Below are 12,988 nucleotides of genomic sequence, written 5' to 3'. Positions count from 1 at the left end.
GGGGGGGGGGATTGGGAGGGACAGGATCTGTTAGTGAAACTAAACTGAGTGATTCGGCCAGCGTGGCTGATAAAGAGGGCCCCAGAGACCCGCCTCTCTCTGCCTCCCCATTCCTCAGTGCTGGAATGATAAGCACACCTCCCACGTCCACCTTTTCACGTGGGTTCTGAGAATCGAGTCCTCACGTGGACACAGCAAGCACTTACCGACTGAACGGTCTCCCCCGCCCTGAGCTTGGATTTTAGTTCATCAGTTCTCTAATAGCCTCCTGGGACCTGGAAGAGTTCATTACTTCAGGTTCTTCGGAGTGTGGGGTAGTCCTGTGTCCCGGGTCATGTCACAGAGCACATGAAGGTGATGTTGTGAAATTAGTCTTATCACTAGAGTACAGAGCTGTGAGTTCTGGGAACGGAAAGGACCCAGAGCCGTGCCTTTCTCAAACCAGCAGGAATGAGTCCCAAGTGGCAGTGCCAGGGGTGAGAGACAGAAAAAGTAGAAATGACAAAAACAAAAGCAATAGCAGGAACCAGGAGCTCCTGTGTAAGCGATGACTCATTCCAAGCAAGTTTATTAAGAAGTACCGTGTCATATATACTATTTACAGGGGGGAAATGGCCAAGGTCAACAGGGAGCTAAGACAGACAATCTTGGCAAAGAAAATATCATGGCCCGGTGGTCGGGGTGGAGGGATGGGGGTTGCCCAGAAACCAAACCTTGGCTCCTCTGAGGCACTGGCTCAGTCCTAGACCTCCCTTCTGACAACATGGCCGGGGAGTCATGGGGAGAGCCAGATTGCCAGAAAGCACAACCTCGGTTCCTCTGAGGCACTGGCTCAGACCGAGCCCACTGCTGGACAAGGACACAGAATGAAAGTTCCCTAAAGGGCCTCCGAGAAAGTCTGGGGTTGGTGTTGCTCTTCGCACAGCCCTTTCTTCCCAGGGAAGACAGTCAGCTTCTGCTCTCGGGAGAGCCAGTCAAGGTCCTCACAGAGAATCTGCTCCGTGTTGTATAGAGAAGAGCTTGATGACCAGAGTTGTTGAAGGTACGACCATGGCCGAACAGACCCCGTGGCTAGGTAAGATGGGTTTCGGGTGTTCTGACCTTCAGTCAGTAATCCGAGAGATGAAGCTGTGGAAGCCAGAAGAAGGGACTCAAGAAACAAAAGCTGAATATTTACATCGAGAATCCAGGGCGTGGAAGGCAAACTCCCACTGAAGATCTGGGGGAGCTTTTAAGCCTCTGACAGAAAAGCCAGGTAAAAAGTAATGTTAGAAGACAGCTCTGACTGGCATGGTGTCTGCATGCTCCAGATCCCCTCTGTCTACCGGGAAGCAGATATGGAGAGGCCTCGTGATGTCCAATATGTGCGCAGGAGTTTGTTTTAAAACGATTCTAGAAAAATATCCAGGAGCTTACGTGGAAAAGAAAGATTTCCTTTTCTTTTCTTCCCTCCTTCAAAGTTCCATCAGCATCAGGCAGACTCCCGAAGCACACTTCAAACGTAAGTCAATGATGGGGTACCCACCACATTCTGTGTCTAGCAGAAGAAAGAGAAATAGAGGGAGGGAGGGGAAGGGAAGGAGGAAGGGAGAGAGGGCATGAGGAAGAAAGGCAGGAAGGAAGGAATGAACAAACGAAGGGAGGAACAAAGGAACGAAGGAAGAAAGTGTGTTTTTTTAAAAAAGAAAAAACTAGAGATACATTTGGAGGAGGCACAGCGTGGTATGGGGGAAAGGGGTACCTCTGAGGGCCATGCTGAGGTATCCCTTCCCCCTGAGGTATAGTATAGAGTTTATTTATGGCATAGGGAGGGAAGTTGTAGGAGTAGAAACAAAGGGGAGGGGCAGCCACAAACATGTGGAGGGGGGAATGGGGAGAGAAGGGACGGAGGTAAGAGAAGAAGAGCAAGCGACTGAGGAGGGGGCAAGCAGCCCCTTTTATAGTGAGTCAGGCACACCTGGCTGTTGCCAGGTAACAGTGGGGCGGAGCCTAGACTAAATGCCAACACGATTCCCTATTTTGGTTTAAATAAAAAAGGAAAAATTGGAAAGAGGTGATGGTGGAGCAGGAATAGGATCTTCATCATTGTCAGCTACTTCCTGCTGACTTTGGGGTGACATGTTTCTGGGAAACCTAAAACAATGGGTATGGGGATGTTGGTCCAGTCTTAGGAGAGCTGACTATTTCCTTGCTGTCCTGAGTCTAGATGAAATGCCAACAGAAAAGAAGGAAGGAAGAATGGAAGGAAGGAAGGAAGGGAGGGAGGGAGGGAGGGAGACCGAAAACCCAGTTCAACAGAAGTTCTCAGTTGGTCGGTGTCTTAGATTCCTTTTCTGTAACAGTGAGAAAATAGCCTAACAAAAGCAACTTAAGGGAGGAAGGGCCGGCTGCTCTTTGTGTGTAGCTCCACACTGCTGTCTCTCATAAGAAGGAAGCCACAGAGGCAGGAGCCATCTGTTAGATTACTTCTGTGTTCAGAAGAAAAGAACACGGCAGGCGACTCGCAACGGTGCTCAGCGTTTTAGCCACCTACGCAGCTCAGGGGTAGGTACCAGGAAGGTAATTAAAATGAGTCTTTCCATACCAATTAACATACTCAAGATAACCCCTTAAAGACAGTTCTCAGAGACCAACCTTATAGACGATCCCTTATGGGTACTGAGCTCAAAGGCTCCCTCCCAGGTGCTGAACTGAGAATTGATCTCAATCCTCAGTTTCAGATAGGCCGTCCCTCCCTTAAGTTGCCTCCAGTGACCATTTAAGTCGTCAGGTGTGCCGGTAAGCATTGGGCTGATACAGAGAAGGTAGTGGGGTGGGGGACGGGGCTGGGGCGGGGCTGGGGGCGGGGAGCATTGTTTTAGGTAGACCAAACAGTAAAGACAGGCAGAGACCCTAAAGGTGGAAGGAGCTTGAGACAGCGATGCGACGTGGAGCTGATGAAAGAGGCAGGGACCCCGATCCTGCCGTGTCTGCAGCCCCCGTGAGGAGCGGAGTTACTATTCGGAGTGCAACAAAAAGCGTTTGCACTCACATTTAGCCAGAAAATAGCATAATCCTATCTCTGCGCAACGCCTTGATTCCTGGCTTTCAAGGCCTTGAGGACTCTCCACTAAGGGAAGAGAGATGCCGTCTCGGCTCATCCACCTATCCCAGGCGTGCAGAACCCTTTCAGAATGCCGTGAGAACATTTTATAAATGAAATGCCTCCCCCAGATACCTTGGTTCCCAGGACCTTCTTTATCTTTTTCAGTAATGCATTATCAACGAGTATACCGAGACTAAATTCGTCTTGGATTGCAGCCACTCGAAGCATAATTACCTTGCAGTCTCCTATGCTTTAAAGAGTGCTTAAAAGCTTAAAACAGAAACAAGAACAGCGCCCCCTGCAGGTACGTGATGCAATGGCTTACCCTCTGACCCCAAGGCATGCGTGCTTGTCTTTATATTTGTTTGTTTGTTTAATGAATGTGTGCCTTTAATCCATTCCAAAAAAATGGTTTCAGGAGACTTATAAGAATAGAGAGAACGGGGGCTGGGGATTTAGCTCAGTGGTAGAGCGCTTACCTAGGAAGCGCAAGGCCCTGGGTTCGGTCCCCAGCTCCGAAAAAAAGAACCAAAAAAAAAAAAAAAAAAGAATAGAGAGATCGGGGTGAACTAGAACAACGTAAAGCAAACACAGTCTGAGAGGAGGAAGGAAAGAACAGGAAAGCGGCGGCATCACGGGGGTGGGGGGAGTGGGGGAGTGAAGGGGGGCCCCCGAGGTCAGTGCTGACAAGACACTTTCTCAGAGTTTTCTACGCTGGGCTTTCAGCTTCTTGGGCGCCATCACAGTTGGGATTTGAGGAGGCTAATTAATTAGATGCGTCCTCAGAAGACTCAGACCAATGAAGAGACAGCAAAAAGATCATAACAACACTGGTCCTCCTTGGGTTCCAAAAAAGTCGGCTAAGAAAAGTGGGCTTGGATCTGAGACCAGAATAATCTCCTACAGGAAGTGTGCGGATTTATTTCTGAGAGGAGGGCAGACAGCTGCTGCTGGGCCTCCCCCAAGGATCAGGTCTGCCAGGCTGTCCAGTCGGCACCTGAAGAAGACAGGGGGAGCATAAGAGTGTCCCCTTCCAAGCCAGTGAGCCCCAAAAGCCCCATCAGCCCCTACGACCACTGTAAAAGGTCACCAATCAACTAAGTCACACCCGCCGCCCTGCTCTGGATTTTGCTCATGAAATGTAACTGAGCCTTCAGAGAGAGCTCAGCTGGCAAACTTCTACCAAACAGAGGGATCTGACTTCAATTACCAGAACCCAAGTAAAACTGGCCACGCATGGTGTGGTAGAGTTGCAGTCCCATTACCAGCACTGAGGAGGATTTCTGGAGCTCCTGGGCCAGCCAGCCTATCCTACTTAGCAAGCTCCACCCAGTGAGAAGCTGTGCAAAAGAAAAAAAATAATAGGGGGAATCAAGCCCCAAGTAGTCCCCGAGACAGCAGACCTTTCTGTACTGTTCAAATGCACAGCCCCTTGCTGGAGTAGTTCAAACAGGCATCCGGTTACACATCCCAGTCAAATACACACCCACATCACCCACAGGTGCTTCGAAAAGACCCCCAGGCCCAGGGAAGGGAGTAAGATTCTGGATTTCAGCAAACTTTCAGATGCTTCCAGGCGTAAGAAAAGTAGGAAGTCCTGGAGCCAGCCAGCGTGGGAGCTTGCCTCTCAGGGAGATTCCGCACAGTTCTGAGAACCTGTCAGACCACCTTGCAGGAGAGGCTGGACCCCAAGTGATGATGGGGCAGGATTATACCGTGACCAAAACTGCTGAGTTATATAGACCTTGAACCTTCTATCCACACCTGAGCCTCATGCCAGGACCCTGAAGATGGACTTGGAGAGGGTCACTGTGCCTCTTCCTAATGTGACTAGACTGGACATGTTTCCTCTGTCGCTTCTCGTCACTGCTGTTTAAATGGCTACTGAGGTTTGGGTCGCCGAGCCTAGCTTGTTAGGGCCCAAGCTCTGACCCCAAAAGCTCTAAGAACAGCTTCAGCCATCATTGAAAACATCCCCAGATAACTTTTGACATCTCTACCTATCGCTCAAGACGAATGACAGAAGTGTCCGTCCTACTGCTCCTGATACTTAATGAATTAATAAAGAAATAGGTACACGACGATCTCACAGATGAACAGCTCAGAGTAGTCTGGAAGATTTTGATGGCTGTTTTTCATCATCGGGGAGTCCCGTTGAAATCGGTTTGAGAGTAGTGTCTCATCAGAATTGACTAATCTTACGAATTTTACTTTCGGTGCATTTAAAAGTTCTGTCCTGTGGAAGAGCTCCCAGGCAGCCTCAGAGTGCCAGGACAAAATGGACGCCATGTGGGAGGGTGACGGTCCTGAAAAGGAGATGGGGAGATGGCTCAGTCAGTCAAGGGTGAAAACCTGAGTTCAGATCCCCAGCACCCACGTTAAGACAAACACAACAAAACAACAAACCAGGCACAGGAGCAAACATCTGCAATCCCAGTGCAGGGCGGGAGCAGAAAGGTCCTTGGGACTGGGTGGCCGGCCATTCTAGCCAAGTCAGTGCACTCCAGGGTCAGCGAGAGACCCTGCCTCAAAAAATACAGTGCAGAATTATGGAGGACTATATATATACATATATATATATATGTATGTCAGCCCCTGGCCTGCACATGCACACACACCTATGGACTCATGTAAAACAGATGCATCTCACAAAGGTTAAAATTAAATAAAAGCCCCCAGTAGGCAAGACATGCACTCCCCAAAAGGGCTACTGCCCATTCTGGCCACATTCTTCAGCCAGTCTATGGGCCTGAAACCCAGGCCGTGTGTCTTCCCTCTCCATCCCTCAAGACCATATGCACTTCCAAGGGTGGTTAAAGAACCTAAGGAGTTAGCTCCCTTACAGTGCATGCACAGTGCTAGGCTCAAAGGCAACACCTTACAAAACAGAATATAGCAGTTAGGTTCAAGGGGCTCGGGTGCTAAGAGCGTTTGCTGCTCTTCCACAGTACCTGAGTCCAGTTTCCAGCACCCACACTGGGATTCTCACAACCACCTGTAACTTCAGCTTCAAGGGGTTTCAACGCCCTATTCTGACCTCTGAGGGAACCGGTAAACACGTAGCATACACTTGCCTATACTCAGAAATCTTTAAATGACTATATAGAGTCATTTAAATACAGGTTAATATATGAATATATAAAACATCGTGTTGACTAGTATATTAATAAATGATATATGGTTCTTTACGCACATTAAGAACCAGATTCAAGAACTCAGCTGTCTAAACTGCTCAACACCCCATGGGAGACAGACAGAGATGCTGCAATCACCCTGTTCTCTCAGGGAAGCCACAGCTTCCTGGGGACGACAAGCTCAGAAACCATAACAAGAAGCTAAGACTGAGAACAGGGGCAGGTACTGTGGGAACCTGGTGCAAGCAACCACAGGCCTGGGGCTGGGGAGGGAGCGAAGCTGCTCCCCAGACACCTCCCTGCCGGCCTGCATCTGCGCCTGACCTCCACCCGGCTGTGGTTCCTCGGTTCTGTTCACCTGGAAAACCCATTGCCCAGGCTCCTTGTTAGCACTTTTCCATTTCGTTAAGAGTCAGTCCCCAGGCACCTCCACCTGCCTGAGGACTAGCATTCCACACACCTTCCTTCAGGTTAATACCTGAGATGATGCTTGCCAGAAGAAAAGTGAATCTGTACTTGGGGAAACTCGGGAACGATGTTTTAGCACTGGGGTACCATCTAGTCTTCCTGGGCAGGGAGACAGCCAGACGGCAAGGCAGACACACAGTGGAGTGAGCGGCCTGCACCAGAGACAAGGCCACAGCATCCTCTTGGCTTCAGTGCCTAGTAACAGCTCTTTGGGGATTCCTGAATAGTGTGTGTGTGTGTGTGTGTGTGTGTGTGTGTGTGTGTGTGTGTGTCTGTCTGTCTGTCTGTCTGTCTGAGTGTGTGTGTCTGTCTGTCTGAGTGTGTGTGTGTGTGTCTGAGTGTGTGTGTCTGTCTGTCTGAGTGTGTGTGTGTGTGTCTGTCGAGTGTGTGTGTGTGTGTGTGTGTGTGTGTGTGTGTGTGCAGATGTGTAGGCATCTAGGCAGAGACCAGGGGACAATCTTGGGTGTCATTTCCCCAGCACCATTCGCTTTGGGGTTTTCTTTTGAGGCAGAATCTCTCACAGGTCAATGCCCTGGGGAATCCACCTGTCTCTGCCTCCCCAACGCTGAGATCACACTCATATGTCACCATACCAGGTTTTTTGCACTGTTCTGTTCTGTTCTGGAGACTTAAACTCAGATTCCACTCTACTAACTGAGGTACCTCCCCCACCCTTCCTGGATGTTCTTACCACATCGATTTGTGCAGGGGGAGAATATGCCCATCAGTCCCTGAGCTCTGTTACGTGCCAGCTACCACCCAGTGTGCTTTGCGCTTCCCCTTGGCCTCAGTCAGCGAGGGCTGCCGTGCAAGCCACAAACTCAGTGACTGAGCACAAACTTCCTTCCTCAGTTCTGGAAGCTCAAAGGCCAAGATCAAGGCAGCATGGGAGAGGTTGTGTCTTTCCCGAGGCCCCTGCTTGCTTTCGGATTGCTATCTCGGTCATTCAGTCTTCCCGTGACCTTCGCACCATACTCACCATGCACGATCCTTTCTCCCAAGAACACCAAGGGACACTAGCTAGGACCCACCTCCACGTACCTCGTTCTAACTGAGTTGCCTACTTATAGGCCTTACTCCTCAACCCTGGGCCTAACGGGCTTGGTATGCATGTACCACTGTGGCAAGGGAAATGAATCAGCCCACGACGGTGTCTTAGTTAGAGTTTCTATTACTGTGATGAAACGCCATGACCAAAAAGTTGGGGAGGAAAGGGTTTATTCAGCTTACACTTCTATATTATAGTTCATCATCAAAGAGGGTCAGGACAGGAACTCAAGCAGTGCAGAAGCTGACGCACAAGCCATGGAGGGCGCTGCTCACTGCCTTGCTCCCCATGGCTTGCTCAGCCTGCTTTCTTATAGAACCCAGGACCACCAGCCCAGGGATGGCTCCACCCACGATGGGCTGGCCCCACCCACAACAGGCTGGCCCCACCCACAATGGGCTGGCCCATCCATTCGGGGCCCCTCCCCCATCAATCACTAAATAAGAAAATGCCTTACAGGCTTGCCTATCGTCTGATCTTATGGAGCCATTTTCTCTATTAAGGTCCTTTCACGTGACTCTAGGCTGTACCAGGTTGACATAAAACCAGCCAGGACACCAGCATCTGAGCCAAGCGGGGAGACTGCAGATGAAGACCCGAGACTCTGAGAAATGACGCAGTGGACTGTTGGGTGACAGTCTTTTCCTGAGGACATGCAACACACACATCTATGGAGCCTAGAAAGGGAGCCAGCCCATGGTGTATGTACTAAAGCCCTGATTGCACCAGAGTCTAACTTGGTGAACCAATGGACTTTTCGTGAGTCAGAAAGAAGGGTAAGGGTGAGGGGTCACTTAGGAGGAACAGGGGTAACTCAAAAGCAGCTGGGTCACAGAAAAGGCCAACTCCAGCAGAGGTGAGGACTCACCAAAGCTGCAGTCCTGAGTTCTCTGCACAGCTTGCCAAAGCTTGCGAAGGGCAGGCACTTCGCAGGAGAGAATCGCTTCTCTGGGCTCAGCTGGCCAGAGGACCCCCTCTCATTCCAGCTGTTAACTGATTTTATAAAGCTGGGGGGGGCAGTCAGAACCCCCAAGCTTCTGCTTTCCAGACACCTGATCTTTTACCTTTCTCTTGAGTCTCCAGAGCCTCCCTCACCTCTGAGAAAGAACTCAAATTTGAAGGGAACTGCCTTACAACAGGAGCCCATAAAGCCCAGGGACCTGAGGTTGGCAGCCAGGGTGCTCTGAGCCCTCAGCTCTGCCCAGCTCGCCTGCTTTCTCTGGGTATGGTTGTCAGACTAGTCTAGGCAAGACAGGCATCCCCCGCTTTTCCCACAGTCCATCAGACTCTGTCCCAGAGCAGGGCACAGGATTCTGTCCTTCTGACTCCACCATGTAACTATCTCATTGTGACAGCTCACAGAATCCTCCTGCCTCTCCCATTTCAAATCTCACCCCAGGCCTTTAACACCAGTCTTCAGAGGCTGTGAGAGCCCTGTACGCAGTCTCCAACCGGTGATGGAGTTCCCCAGTGGACCCAGTCTTTAGGACGATGTGATACTCACCCATGACCCCCTGGGTAAGTTACTGTTCAACTCCTGCTTCCCACCCCACCAAGCCTTGCCTCTCTCCTAGAAGCCTCCATGTCTGGTCTTATCTCTGAAGTCCCTTCATCCAATAGCTCCTGAGGGCTTCCCCTGCTCCTATGGGCAAAAGGAGTCCCATCGGGAGAAGCAGCTAGTAAATGCCCCACAGGATCCTTGCAAGGATAGTTTAAAAAAAAAAAAAAGAGTATGCAGAGTGACACCGGGAAGTGTCTCCAAGGCTGTGCCCCATCTCTCCCTCCCACCCTGAACTCCTTGCAACACACCAGTGTCTAGAAGCAGAATCATGTGTCCTGAATACTAATGTGTTTATTCACCACCCCCTTCACCCTCACTTCTTCCCTACACTCACTCCCAGGGGACACCAAGCTCCCACACTTGTGCTGCATCACCTGCAGCGGTGAATGTGGTCTTCTGGTAGCAGCTTTCTCCCTGATGAACTATAGGTCACTTATTATCCTTCTAAGGTAAGGACCAGATCCTCTGAGGCAACAAAAGCACAGAATCATCTCCCTACACTGGCATTTTGGAGGAGGTAAGTGACATTAAGAGTTACAATTTGTCCCCATCCCTCATGTTCCTTTCTTCGTTGCCTTATAAGGTACCGAGTCCCCATCAGAACAAGACAGCGAGTACTGTCTCAAGGAAATTCTAGGAACAAATGACCACTCTGAGGATCCTGGGGATACATTATCCTGCAAGACTGCGCGAGGAAGTCCTTGTGTAAAAGTCCACAGAAGGTGGACAGATTTGCGCGGAAATACAGACACATTCAGAAGAAAGATCATGTTTTCCAGGACACTGAACAGTAATGTTCACCAATTTTCTCTTGGGGCATCCCTTAAGCTACACTCCAACTTACTTGCCTGGTTTCAACATTTAAGTCTGAAGAAAAAAAAACATTCATTTCAAAAAGAAAAGCAAAGGGAGAAAGTTCTCAATCCACTCTCCATGAGCATCCAAGTCTCCAGCAAAAATTGCCCACTGGCTGTTTTCCTAGAGGAGGAGACATTTTGAGGTCCCATCCAATAACCCAAGGATTAAGATCACAGTCTCTGGCCAAGAATGTCCTAACAGCACACGAATGTGTATGTACCCATGGGTTCACTCACTCAAGTGAACGTTTACCCTCTGTGACATTGAACTTCACTGTCGATGGGAACCACGTAGGAGACACATTTTTGAGTGTGTCTGTAAAGGCGTTTGCAAAGAGGTGCCACTGAAGAGAGAAGGCCCACCCTGAGGTGGGGACACCATCCCACAGACTGAGAAAAGGGAGAAAATGAGCAGGACACCAGCATTCACCTCTCTCTGCTTCCTGACCACACAGCCAACATGGCCAACGGTCACACGATCTGATCACCACGGAAAAAGTGGCTCTCACCTTTTCTACACCATGGTGGATTGGCCCCTCAAAACAAGCTCAGATGAACTCACTCTCTCCCTCTCTCCCTCTCTCTCTCTCTCTCTCTCCCCCTCTCTCCCCCTCTCTCCCTCTCTCCCTCTCTCCCTCTCTCCCTCTCTCTCTCTCTCTCTCTCTCTCTCTCTCTCTCTCTCTCTCTCTCTCTCTCTCTCTCCAGTTGCCTTTGTCAGACATTTTGTCACAGGAGTAGCTAAGGCAGCCTCATTGCCTTTAAGTGATGTAGCTTTCATTCTCACAGAGCGAACTTTTTAAACAATCTGAAAACGTGAGCAATCCACCCCCAGTGGCCTATGCCGACAGTTTTAAATAGAAAGAATTTAGGTCCCTAAGACAACAGGTTCTATCCCAGTAGCATGAAAATGTTTTTCGTTGGAATGCATCGATCCTTAGGAACACAATTTTATTTCCTCAGACAATTAAAAGGAAATGATGCCACCAGGTTAAGATGGGATCTTTACTTATTGTGTGGAGCTGGTTTAATTTCAAAGATCCTGAAGGCTATTGCTTACTCTGCTCTTTGCGGCAATCTATTTTGTTATAATTCTGCTCTCCTATCGAACCCCTTCATCTACAGAGCAGAATTTTCCCATTTGTGTTTTGCCGACCAGCAGATGGGGGCGGGGGTGTTGGTAAAAGTCCCCCGGGTACCTGAGGAGGCTGCCAGTCTTAACGGGGAAACGTGGGACTGAAGGAAATGTGTTCTATTGCAGGACTTCTCAGAGCCTTTAACACACTATTGTGGCTCACGAGTCAGAGGGACAAGCCCTATCACAGAGACGTTTGTAAACTATACAGCACGGCGACCCGTATGCTGTACTCACCAATCAATGTTAACTCAGAATTGTTAGTACGGATCTCGGCTTCCCAAACCAACATGCGAAGGGCTCCTTCCATGCACAGAGCAACTCCCTGGATTTAATGTCCCATGAAATTCACTTTAGGGAAGGCATTGCTTGACTTTCCCTGTTAATATTTTATAAACTTTTCCCTGTGTTTATGAACAAAAATAAGGTGAAACACGATACCGTATACAAACACATAAAATATAATGAAATCATATTCCTGATTTGGGAAGGAGCCATAGGCCGGAACGGGGCTAGTTTCTACTTGCAGGGGGCCTCTTTTATTCTGTCTCCTCAGTAGAGTTAATGATTCTAATGTTTGTATCTGTTCCTTACTGACTCCCAAAATGGATGCAACCAAATGGATGGTCAGTTTTAACAAAAGGTCTCTTAGCAAAGGGAGGTATTTGAGGACACAGAGAAAACTCAGAAGTTACTTTCCTTTAATACAGAAGCTGTGGTTCATACTTGAACTCAGAAGAAGACTGAAGCCAGAAGTTGCTGTGAGTTTGAGGCCATTGTGGGCTTCATTGAGAGTTCCAGACCAGCCTGGTCCACAGGGTAAGAAAAAAGCCAAAGAACCAGGCTTCCCTTCAGTCATCCGCATGGAGACACACACAGAGACACCAGCATTAGTGGCAGAAGGGCGTTGGCCTTGAGGTCGGTCTGGGCTACACAGCGAAACTGTCTCAAAAACCCAGAAAACATAAAAAAATACAAACCCTGAATCCGTGGTTGGATGCAGATAAATAAGTGACATCGTTGTGTGTCAATTTAAAGGCTCTACACAGCAGCAGTTCTCCACTGCTGGGTCCGAACCTCTTTGAGGATCGAAGAATCGTTTCACAGGGGTCACCTAAGATCATCGGAGAACACAGACATTCACATTATGATTCATAACAGTAGCAGAAATGACAGCCACAAAGTAGCAACAAAAATTATGTCGTGGTTGGGGGGTCACCACAACATGAGGTACTTGTATTCAAGGGTCACAGCATTAGGAAGGTTGAGGGCCATTGCTCTGGAGAAAAGTACTTGAGAACCAGACCAGGTTCGGGGAGAGGCTCCGCTTTTAGGAAAGAAGCAGAGGCTCACTGTTGAGCCGATATCTGAACAGATAGCACAGGCAGGGAGAGAGAGACAGCCACTCAACAACACAGAGTGGTCCTGGGTGACAATAGATGCAGGAAGGCAAGGGGGTCATGGTTGGAGGGAGGCAGCAGGGAGAGCAGTGGGAGACACAATCACAGCGGTAATGAGTGGGAGAGGGGAGCCACTTGTTGTGGCCCTCAGGTATTTTAAGCGCTGGGGGAATTTGAACCTGAAGAGCCATTCTATGAGATGCTTTGAATGATGACGCTATCTGTTGGGTTGAAATGAAACATGTTGGCCGTGGAGAGCCAGAAGGGGAGGGCGCAGGGCATCATTCATGCACCAAGAATCAT

At 49.3% G+C, this 12,988-nt stretch overlaps 1 long non-coding RNA gene across 3 annotated transcripts; it reads left to right on the top strand.

Annotated features, from left to right (window-relative positions):
* Positions 1–454: 454 nt before the first annotated feature.
* On the top strand, positions 455–11,143 carry LOC148004368 (uncharacterized). Of its 3 annotated transcripts, XR_015627425.1 has the most exons (6): positions 455–1,501; positions 2,432–2,544; positions 3,251–3,389; positions 8,239–8,436; positions 9,135–9,253; positions 9,880–11,143. It is a non-coding gene; the product is annotated as an uncharacterized LOC148004368 (long non-coding RNA). The 3 variants fall into 3 exon arrangements; XR_015627424.1 differs by lacking the exon at positions 455–1,501 and having other exon boundaries at positions 2,397–2,544; XR_015627426.1 differs by lacking the exons at positions 8,239–8,436; positions 9,135–9,253; positions 9,880–11,143 and adding an exon at positions 3,812–5,178 and having other exon boundaries at positions 466–1,501; positions 2,325–2,544.
* The last annotated feature ends 1,845 nt before the right edge of the window (positions 11,144–12,988 follow it).

Source organism: Rattus norvegicus, chromosome 8 (genome assembly GCF_021556685.1).
Source record: "Rattus norvegicus strain SHRSP/BbbUtx chromosome 8, alternate assembly SHRSP_T2T, whole genome shotgun sequence".
Taxonomy (NCBI): domain Eukaryota; kingdom Metazoa; phylum Chordata; class Mammalia; order Rodentia; family Muridae; genus Rattus; species Rattus norvegicus.
The sequence above is the reverse complement of the archived record's forward strand: the minus strand, read 5'-3'. Positions and strand labels throughout refer to the sequence as shown.